The sequence below is a fragment of the Lissotriton helveticus genome, chromosome 11 (assembly GCF_964261635.1).
Source record: "Lissotriton helveticus chromosome 11, aLisHel1.1, whole genome shotgun sequence".
Classification (NCBI taxonomy): domain Eukaryota; kingdom Metazoa; phylum Chordata; class Amphibia; order Caudata; family Salamandridae; genus Lissotriton; species Lissotriton helveticus.
Genome location: NC_136072.1, coordinates 34044157 through 34053959, shown reverse-complemented (window position 1 = coordinate 34053959; position 9803 = coordinate 34044157).

The window sequence follows — 9803 nt, the reverse complement described above, 5'->3', positions numbered from 1 at the left end:
TGCCAGGAGCATGCCTTGAACCCTCAGACGCCTGCTCTGCTGCTTCAGCCCTGATTCATCACTTGAACCCAGGACTACCAGAGAGACACCAAGGGGTAGTTTGCTGGCATCCTTTTCAGAGACTCAGGCTGTGGACAAAACTCACCGAACTCCACCAGCAGAGTGGAATTTTTCGCCCACCCCTAGTGAAGACCCATCTCTGAAAACAAACCCCTCAAGATCCTTTGTGTGTGCATCTACCTTCTGGGTTACTCTGTACCAAGTCCATGTGTGACCTTGGTGTGGCACCTGTTTAAGTCACATGCATATGCATATATTTAGATTGTTTATAGCCATTCGAGAAAAGGAGCCTTGGAGCCACGGGCATAATTAGAAACTTACCACTGCTTGCAGGTCAGCAAATAATCCTATGGTGTACATAAGTGGAGACCCAGGCCTGCCATCACACCATTGTTTATATTACTGTATACAATCTATCATGTAGCCTGTCTGGAGATATCTGTGTGTGACCTACCTATAAACACCAACAATATTTCAATGTGTGGGAGGGACACAGGGTGCCAGAAGACACACACACCAAATTATCATTACCTTTCTTGGTGCTATGCGTATAGAATGTGCCCTCTCTGGAAGCCTGTTCACAGGGGCAATGTGTGCATTGTGAGGGATGGGGCATGGCACATGTCCAGTCAAAGGCCTTCATCCTTGTAAATCTACCCCTCCTAACATCTAGGAATGTCTAGTGGTTTGCCATGTGACTTGTGAGATGGCAGAATGCCATGGCCTAAATGCAAAGAGAAGTGCAGATATTTTTGTCAATGATACAGAGTATCCTTGCTCCCATTGACTTAGCAAACTCTGACATATAGGTCAATAGATATTTCTGACCCAAAAAAGATAAAGATAGTAGGTTTTATTGTCCAAACTGGCACAATTTGCTTCTTTATAAACAAGCAAGGCTAAAGTGAAAAGCTTGATCATCTGTGAAGGGGCAAGGTGGGTGAGCATGGCTATAAGAAGGGATAAGCAGGTGGAGGGGTTGGTTTGGGAAGAGGAGAAAGAGGGCTTGTGAGGGTCTTCTCAATTAAAAAAAACAGAAAGAAAAGGAATAACAGTGCCAAGGTGTGTGGACTACTTTTACTACTTTTTTAAGTATTCCACATCCGCAAAACACAGTGGGCTGCTTCCAGTGGTGATGGACAACCCAGTCAGCCAATGCCAGTGGCTTAAAAAGACCATCCGAAAGCCTGTTTGAGTATATGTATGCATGTGTAAGATAATTAATCATTATAAATTCTAAGGAAAGGATAGTAAGCTCTGTGTAAAATAAGACATGTGAGACGTGTGCTTTTCTGTGGGGTGTGTGACATGAGTGTGAAGTAGAAATGTAGTTGTAGAGTAGAGGGATATAGGGGCATATTACCAAGGGTGGCGATAGGCAATTATCGCCGCTTAGCGGCCGTTTTCGGCCGCTAAGCGGCGATAATTCTATTGCTCTATTAGCAAGCTGTCGCTAACTGATGTTAGCAACAGCTTTTAGGCGATAGCCAGCGGTTTGGGGCCCGCTTTGCATGCCAGCGATATTTATCGCTAATGACATGCAAAGTGGGCGTACCCAAACTGTTAGCGACTGAAAGCCGTTGCTAACGTCGCTATCGCCTATTAGCAAGGCAGGCGTAGCAATGGAAATATTCCCGCTATCGCCAAAAACCAACGCCTGCTCGGCCAGTATTTAGCCATGTTATCCAATGGGAGGTGGATAACATGGCTAAGAGCATTTTGTCGCATATGCGTGAATATCGCTGTATTCTCAGCGATATTCACGCATTTCGTGGCTATGGCTGGATATTTTAGCACAATGGACAAAAACGTTGCTAATAGCATGTTTTCTCCGCTAATATATCCAGCGATAGGCAGCGATAAAAAAATCGTCGCTAAGTCTATTTAGCGATAAATATCGCCACTTGTTGGTAATATGCTCCATAGTCTCTTACCTGGCCTTGCGTTGGGAATCAGTGGAAAAGGTAAAAATACAGCAGGCCTGGGTGCATGGTGGAAAGCATACATTCATCAAGGGGGTTCTGCATCTATGAAAAACATTTGCTACTTGAAGGCTGGAGACCTTCTCCTTCACTTGTCTCCTCCCGCCCTGTCACTTTTCACTTGTTTCAGGCCCCTCATGTGTGCGCTTCTTTCCCAGCAACAGAGTATGTCATCTCTATCCACATGGCCCCTTCTCCACTCTGCTGAGTGTGTATTGGTGCAGACCATGCCGTTCTCTGCAAAAATCAACAACACAGGTAAATGCAAGGCCTGCCTTATTTTAGTGAATTTCTTTTTCTTGAGTGTGGTCATCTGCATCCTGCAGGTTGGTCTGGTTCTTGGTGCCTGCAAGGTAACAAGGTCATAGAGGTAGAGGGCATAATCCAAGGTGTGGGCTGAATTTATGTTTGCAATGTTAATGTGAGTGGGTCAGGTGGGAGTGTGATTGTGGTCAAGTATATGCTATTCCTAGTACTTTCCATTCTGAGGTTCCATAGTAAGGCACACATCTCTTGCTGTATGAGTTCAGAAATGCAGCTGTATAGTTACTGGCAACTAACTTTATAGTCTAAATGTTGGTAATAGGTATGTCCACCTGTCGGTAAGAGGATGGATATTTGTAAGTCCTATTACTAGGCAGTGTTTTCCATCAGAATTGTTGAACATATCCCAACTATTGGAATTGGCCCTCTCTGCAGGGTCACCCTGAAATCTTTTGCCTTCACCCTTCCTATGTTTTCTGAATTTGGTTTTGTTGGCCTTAAGACTCTGTGCACTTTACCACTGTTAGCCAGTACAAAAGTGCTTGAGCCCTCTCCTTTTAACATGGTAAAATTAGTTTACATCTGATTAGCACTTCAAATGTACTTCTAAGTCACTTGTAGAGTGGTATAGCACATACAGAGGGCCTATAAATTAAATGCTACCTGTGGGCCTGCAGCACTTATTCTGCTAGCCACTTACATAGCCCCTTAAAACTCCATAGCCCCATACTCCAAGCCTCCCACTGCAGCCTAAATGCAATTTTAAACTGTCGAATCGACTTGGCAATATAATAGCCTGGCTCAGCATTAAAATCCAGTTTTCTTGCATATAGGTCAACCCTAAGGTAAGCCCTAGGTAGCCCATTTGACAGAGTGCATTGTAAGTAAAATATTGGACTTGTGCTTTTAAGTGTTAATAATCCTGGTAGTAAAAAACTCCTACATTTGTTTCTCACTTCTGTGAGACCTAGCTGTCCCATAGAATAGCATTATGTTGCCTTATTAAATTTAATAAGTGCTAACTATTGATTGGGAAAGTGTAAGCAGTTTGTGTTTGGTGTCTGAGAATTTGTAATTAAAAATCAATTTTTCGGTTAAAGTCAAATTTGAAGTCCAATTTTTGAAAAAGCCACTTTTTGAAACTTGCCATTTTCCTATCCTAAGATATTTGGTGCCTGAGGCTTATCATGGGTCCCATGACTGGGTGTAGTTAGCAGTTGGACTTTGTTTATTCCTCCCAGGTAGCCAGCATACAGGGACTATTTGTGCCTGAATGGGCCATCAACTGGCAGGATGAAAGGCAGAGCTGGGCACCTGAATCGGCTGTGCTCTGCCTTCAAACAAAGGACTTGTCTTCACTGCACAGTTTATCAGGCAACTTGGAGTCAGGAAACTTCAAGTACTTCAAAGGGATATCTCCAAAACTTCTCCTACGTCAAAGAAGCCATCAGGGAATATTATCAAAGACCGGTGTTAAAATTATCGCCAGGAAACAGCAGATAGAACGCCGATAATGGGCTTGATAATACGCCCTTGTTAATTCCCATAGAAGCCCATTGTGAGACGTTGGCCTGGTATATGATATCCACTATTCTAGTGGGCACCTTGCACCAGTCCAAACAACCCTTATGGTGGTGGTTGTAAAGTCAACCTTATAGACCAGCTATCCTAGTGGTAGCATGGACAAAGCAGTCTTAGGCTAAATCTTCAGAGAGCATGTGAAGCCAGCTGTTTTACCCTATATAATCCCTTGAATACCAAATGAAAGGAAACCACACGAGGTATATATCAAATATATATGTATTTATTAATAGCACAACCCCTCAGGACTCTTTATGAGGTCAGAGATCGAAGTACATTACAAGTTACTTAATCAGCATACTATAAGTTGCACAAAATACAGTTCTGCCCTAGGGGCCTCACAAACCATATACTAAGTAAGTAGTATAAGAACCACTTTAGAAAAGGTGAATAGGCATAGGGCCTAGGGAATCACTGGGGCTACACTGGACAACCAAGGGATTGAAAGTGGGAGGCCCACGGGGGACGCGCGGAGTGTCGAAACACAGTCGCGAGTTGCCATAGAGTTAAAACAGGAACGTAAAAGTTAGAAAGTAGTTGATTCAGGACACTTACGGATGGACTATGGTGAAACCCCTTTAAACTAGGACACTTGGATAGTCAATACCCATGGGAGCACCGGAGTACTCGAGTTACCTCATAGGTGTCTTTTCGTGTCGGGTTTCGTCGCTGTTTCCTATGGAGAGCTGCACAGAAGTGCTGCAGGCGACCACGAGAAAAGTGTCCGGTTGGATCCAAGGGAGGATCGAGGCTGTGAAGAACTTGAAAGCATAGGGGACAGAGTCTGGGTCACTAGCCAGTGACCAGGATGGCTGTCTGCAGTGTCAGTATCCGGATTGGACCCAACAAGCCTTGGCAAACGCAACCCACAGAGAAGACGTGTCAAGCTGAAATGCAAGAACAGGTACCACGCGGCACTCGTGGAGTGTGGAGGACTGAGCTTCAGTGCAAATACTGCTTGGGGCTGGGGCTTTGCAATTCCCAATGCACAACTTCGAGGATTCCTCAGAAGCTGCACAGTTAGCAAAGAGCAGGTAGTCCAGGGTGTCCAGTCCCACGTCTCTCGTGTCCGCCACGGATCTCAGCTTTGCTGTGAATGTGGATCGGAGTCAGAGAAATCTGGAAGTCTAGTTCCTGAGTCACTGAGTCTTCGGGTTCTGGTGGGAACAATGACATAGCAAACCGGCAAGTTACTGGTGGTGCCTGTTTGCACAGGGTGGTCACTCGTTGACCACAAGGTAGATTTCTTCAGTCTTCTAGTCGCTGTAGAATGTCGAAGGTCCAGAGTTTCGTTTCAGAGTTTAAGGGTTTCAGGATAATCTAATGTCTCTAGACACAGCTCCTAGCTTTATACTAATCTAAGGGGCTGGATTACCTGCTAGGTCCCTCCTATGGGTGGAACCTGGGAAGGGGGTGGTTACACCCCTTTACCTTTGTCCAGTTTCGCGCCAGAGCTGGGGCTGGAGTGCCCCAGCAACTGGTTTGAACCGGGCTATGCATGGAGCACCTTGCGTGCCCCAGGCAGTGTCTGGAGGAGCATCTTTCCATTCAACACACCCTGCCCCTATAAACTACAGGCTGTCTGGGGAGGTGCTAGCACCTCCCTCGACAGGAAACCTATTGTCCAGGCCTCCCTCGCTGGAGTTTCCCCCAGCTGCAAAAGGTCAGACTTGTGTCTGTGGCAGCAGTATCCATTTTGTGATGCTAAGGCTCTGTTTAACTTTAACCGGGTAAAGCAGTAACTACATGTCTTCTCCCTCTAGAAGGGTGGAATGCTACCCCCAGCGCCAGAACTGGCAAGGGGGTAGTATTCCAAAGTGTTTGACACCTTACACAACATATTTCGATAAAGCCAAACTAAAGTTAGCATTAACCGCGAGGATTATAATGCACTTATGGTATGGCTATATCATAGAACAGCAATAAGGACATGGTTCTGAAAGCTGCAGAAGGGCTGAGCTCATGCCAGAGCACTCTCTCACATAAAACCAAGCACTCTGCCTCCAGGATTGTTAAGGCCTGCCATAGGAGTGACTTATAGGTGCATATGTGTCTATATATAAGGTAGATATAGCTATACTATATCTAAGTAAGGGGTGATTACACCACCTTACCCTAGCTGACAGTGGTGTCAGTTTAGATGGCCAGCCAGGGGTAGCATAATACATGCTGCAGCCCCTGGTAGGCCTTGGTTGCACCTATGCCCTGGGTACCTACGGTACAAAAACCAGCTAAAGACTAGGCAAAAAGTTGGGGTAACGATATAGTCAGATATCCACCTTCCTATACACCCATGTTAACACAAGGACATGGGCTTTTATGGGAATTAACAAGGGGGTATTATCAAGCCCATTATCGCCGTTTTATCAGCAGTTTCCTGCCAATAAAACTGCGATAATTTTAAAACCGGTCCTTGATAATATGCCCCAACATATTTAAAAAGTAGACCTTCCTACCCACTCTTAATTTTCCTTTCTGGACTGCAGAAAAACCCTCAGAGGACCGCCTGATGCTGTAGCCTGCTGTGTTCTCACTCTACAAGACTGCTTCGCTGTACCTGGAAGGACTGTTTTGCTGCCAGGAGCATGCCTTGAACCCTCAGACGCCTGCTCTGCTGCTTCAGCCCTGATTCATCACTTGAACCCAGGACTACCAGAGAGACACCAAGGGGTAGTTTGCTGGCATCCTTTTCAGAGACACAGGGATAAAAGTAAAAGTTTCTTACCTTCGGTAACGATGTATCTGGTAGAGACGATTCTAGCCGCAGATTCTTTAAAGTAGAATTATCCCCAGGCGTTAGCCTGGATCTGGAATATTTTTCTTTTGCCACAGCATCTCTGCGCACTGGGGGACGGCACCACGTGACTCCACCCTGAGGTCGTCCAGGTACATGACGCCATCGAGGTCACATAAGTCCCACCCCAGCGTGCTGACATCAGTTTTCTTCGAAGAACTTTTCCCCAAGATGGAGTCATCAGAAACAATACTGTGAGAGCATGGGAACAGTGTGCGAAAAAAGCAGTGAAACAATGACATGACAGACGACAGAGAGTCTGCAACCACTATTGATAACAGTGAAGGAGCCACAAACTCAGACAGAGGAGTAACAGCAAGACACCTCATTACAGCATCACCAAGGAGTGAAGTACCCCCTGTAAAGGGTTAAAGAGGCTGAGGCACAGCCAAGAGACCCAGACCCAGAGTCCTGCAGAGGAGTCTGAAGCTTGAAGCAAAAAAAAAAGAGATACACTGAAGTAACCAGGGTGTAGGGATGCAGAAGTACACATGAACCCATCGTCCAAGTACTAGAAAGAAACACAGAAACAGAATGAAGAACCCTGTCAGGGAGGAAGTGAAAGAGGACACTCGCAGAAGGCAAGTCACCATGAGGGAGGCGAGTGACGAAGACCAAGCTAAAGGTCCACGCAAAACGGGGAGGAACGGCGGGTCGTGAAGGAATCTGCGGCTAGAATCGTCTCTACCAGAAACATTGTTACAGAAGGTAAGTAACTTGTACATCTGATAGAGACTACTGGCCGCAGATTCCTTAACGTAGACTAGATACCCTAGTCATACCCAGAGGGGAGGAGGGGTCTGCGAGAGAACCTCACCGGCTTGGAAGAACACAGGGCCCTAACAGGGGAAGTGTCATAGGGACAGGGAGGCTGGCCCAGCCCCCACCAAGCAGAGATAAGCAAGAACTAGGAGAAAGGAAGGCCAGGATACCACAAGCCTACCCGGGGTCAAGGGCGTCCGCCAGAAATCCCGGAGTTACCAATGGCACCAAGAGAGCACCAAGGAAGAAGGAACCACCCGCAAAGTCCTAGAAACAGGTGGAAACGGAGGCAGAGCCTGCTGCAGGAAACACACAAACAGTGAAGGGGACAGTGGGACTGGCACCAGCCCCAAGGCAGTGGACAAGGCAGGAATGGCCCCACAGCCGAGAAGCGCAGACGTGAGAAGGAAGACCTGTCGTGCAAAGGCCCAGCAGAGCACGGAACACGGGCACACGAGTGCTCACTGAGTATACATGTGCAGCAGGCAACAGGTGCATACTAAGAAGTAGAGTGCCCAGAACAAGCGAAGCGCAATACAAGACAGAGGATAGAGAGCCCCAGAACAAGCTCCAGAATAAGGCTGTCCCAGTGGCACAACCCGACCCACGAAAAGAAGTGGGACCGGCAAGAAGATAAAGAAGAGAAATATGGAGTACCAACCTAACATCGTCAACCAGAACACATGAGAACACCAGGAATATCCCAGCCCCCCTGAAACACACGGCAGAGGACCCGTCCGAAGCGCCGGATAACCAGGTGGAAACACCTCGACATGACGTCATAGGTGGCCCAACAACCGGTCCGGCGCTCCAGAGGCTGAAGAGGACCAAGTAGTAGGCATACCACAGGTCAAGAACAAAATGCACAACAGGGAAGCGCTGAAGATGAAGGATAGAAACACCATTGGATACTAAGCAGGATAAGACCTGGAGCAGCGCAAGCTGCACTAAAACGGAAGAAAAAGGACTGCACCAAGCGGTATACAGTGACGTCAGGAACAGCGAGGAACCTAGAGGGTATCCACTCCTGCCCAGCTTATTACAGAGCCATACAATAGCCAACAAGTACCCCACCTAGGGTATGACACGTCCCAACAAAACATGGGAACAACTCTTAGGGAAAACCCCCGCAGCAGTGGACAAGAACATAAAGGACCTGTGGGTAGCACCACAGACGGCTCATCAATCAGTGGAAAAATACACGGATGGTCCAACCTGAGGACCTATACAGCTCCACTAACAGCCAAAAACTAATCCACCACAAAAACCAAAGGGCGGGACCAGCAGCCAACCGGACAGAGGGAGCAACTTAAGGACTCTGAAGGGGCACCAAGTCATGCAGAACACACAGATGGGCCAACAGAAACCTAGGCCCAAAGAGAAGGTTAATAAGGCCTCCCATAAGTCACCTGAAGACCGACAAGCCAAAGCTTACGGAGGGGGATGGGGACGGAGCTCCACAAGTAGTTGTTGAATGGCGGAGTACGCATGGGTGTTAAACAGAAGAATCCCATCAAAAAGAAGGTCAACAAGACACTCCCTAACATTCTCCGGAAAGATACCATCCGCAGCCAAGCATGGCGGCGGAGAGCCACAGAACTCGCATACTGCGGGCGAGAGAATCAGAAACATCCAAGGCCGAAAGGAGAATAAATGCGGCTAACTCCCATCCATCTAGCACATGGTGCCGCACATCAGCACAGACACCTCCATGGGAGGGGCGAGACAGAAGGGATTCAATGGAATCCCACAGGGCGGAGGTAGCCCTGGCCAACACACAAAGAGTGTTGAGCAAGCGCAAAGCAGCACTAGTGGAGGCGAAAATGCTACGCCCCCAGGAGTCCAACCACCGGCCCTCACGTGACAGAGGGAGCAACACCGAAGGCAAGGAAGGGAAAGCCGACTGCAGGACAGGGACCTGGGCAGAAGGGTGGGAAGAAAGGCAGACTGGATCATTCGGAGCAGGCCGATGGCAATGGAGGAGCAGTTGAGGCACTGGATCTCCCGTAGCAGGATGCCCCAAGGCCCCCAGAAGAGAATTGTGGAGCGAAGCTTTGAATGGAAGAAGCAGCTCCCCACCACAAGAGCCCTGGTGGAGAACCTTCAACAATAGTAGAGATTGGAGTGACCGGGGCTGCCCATGCGCAAAATACCAGCAGCCGTAGAAATGGCCCGGACAAAAGCCACACCCGCCTCCGTAGGGCGTCACTGGGGAGAGAGCAACTCGTCCGTCGGCAAAGGCTGTAAACTAAGCCGCCCGTCCCCGAGTCCAGCTGGAGGAGGGAACAGCCAGACCCTGTAGGATGGAAGACCCATGGATGAGTGGGGGGTCTGAGGGGTCTGCGGAGAAGGCGGAGCAG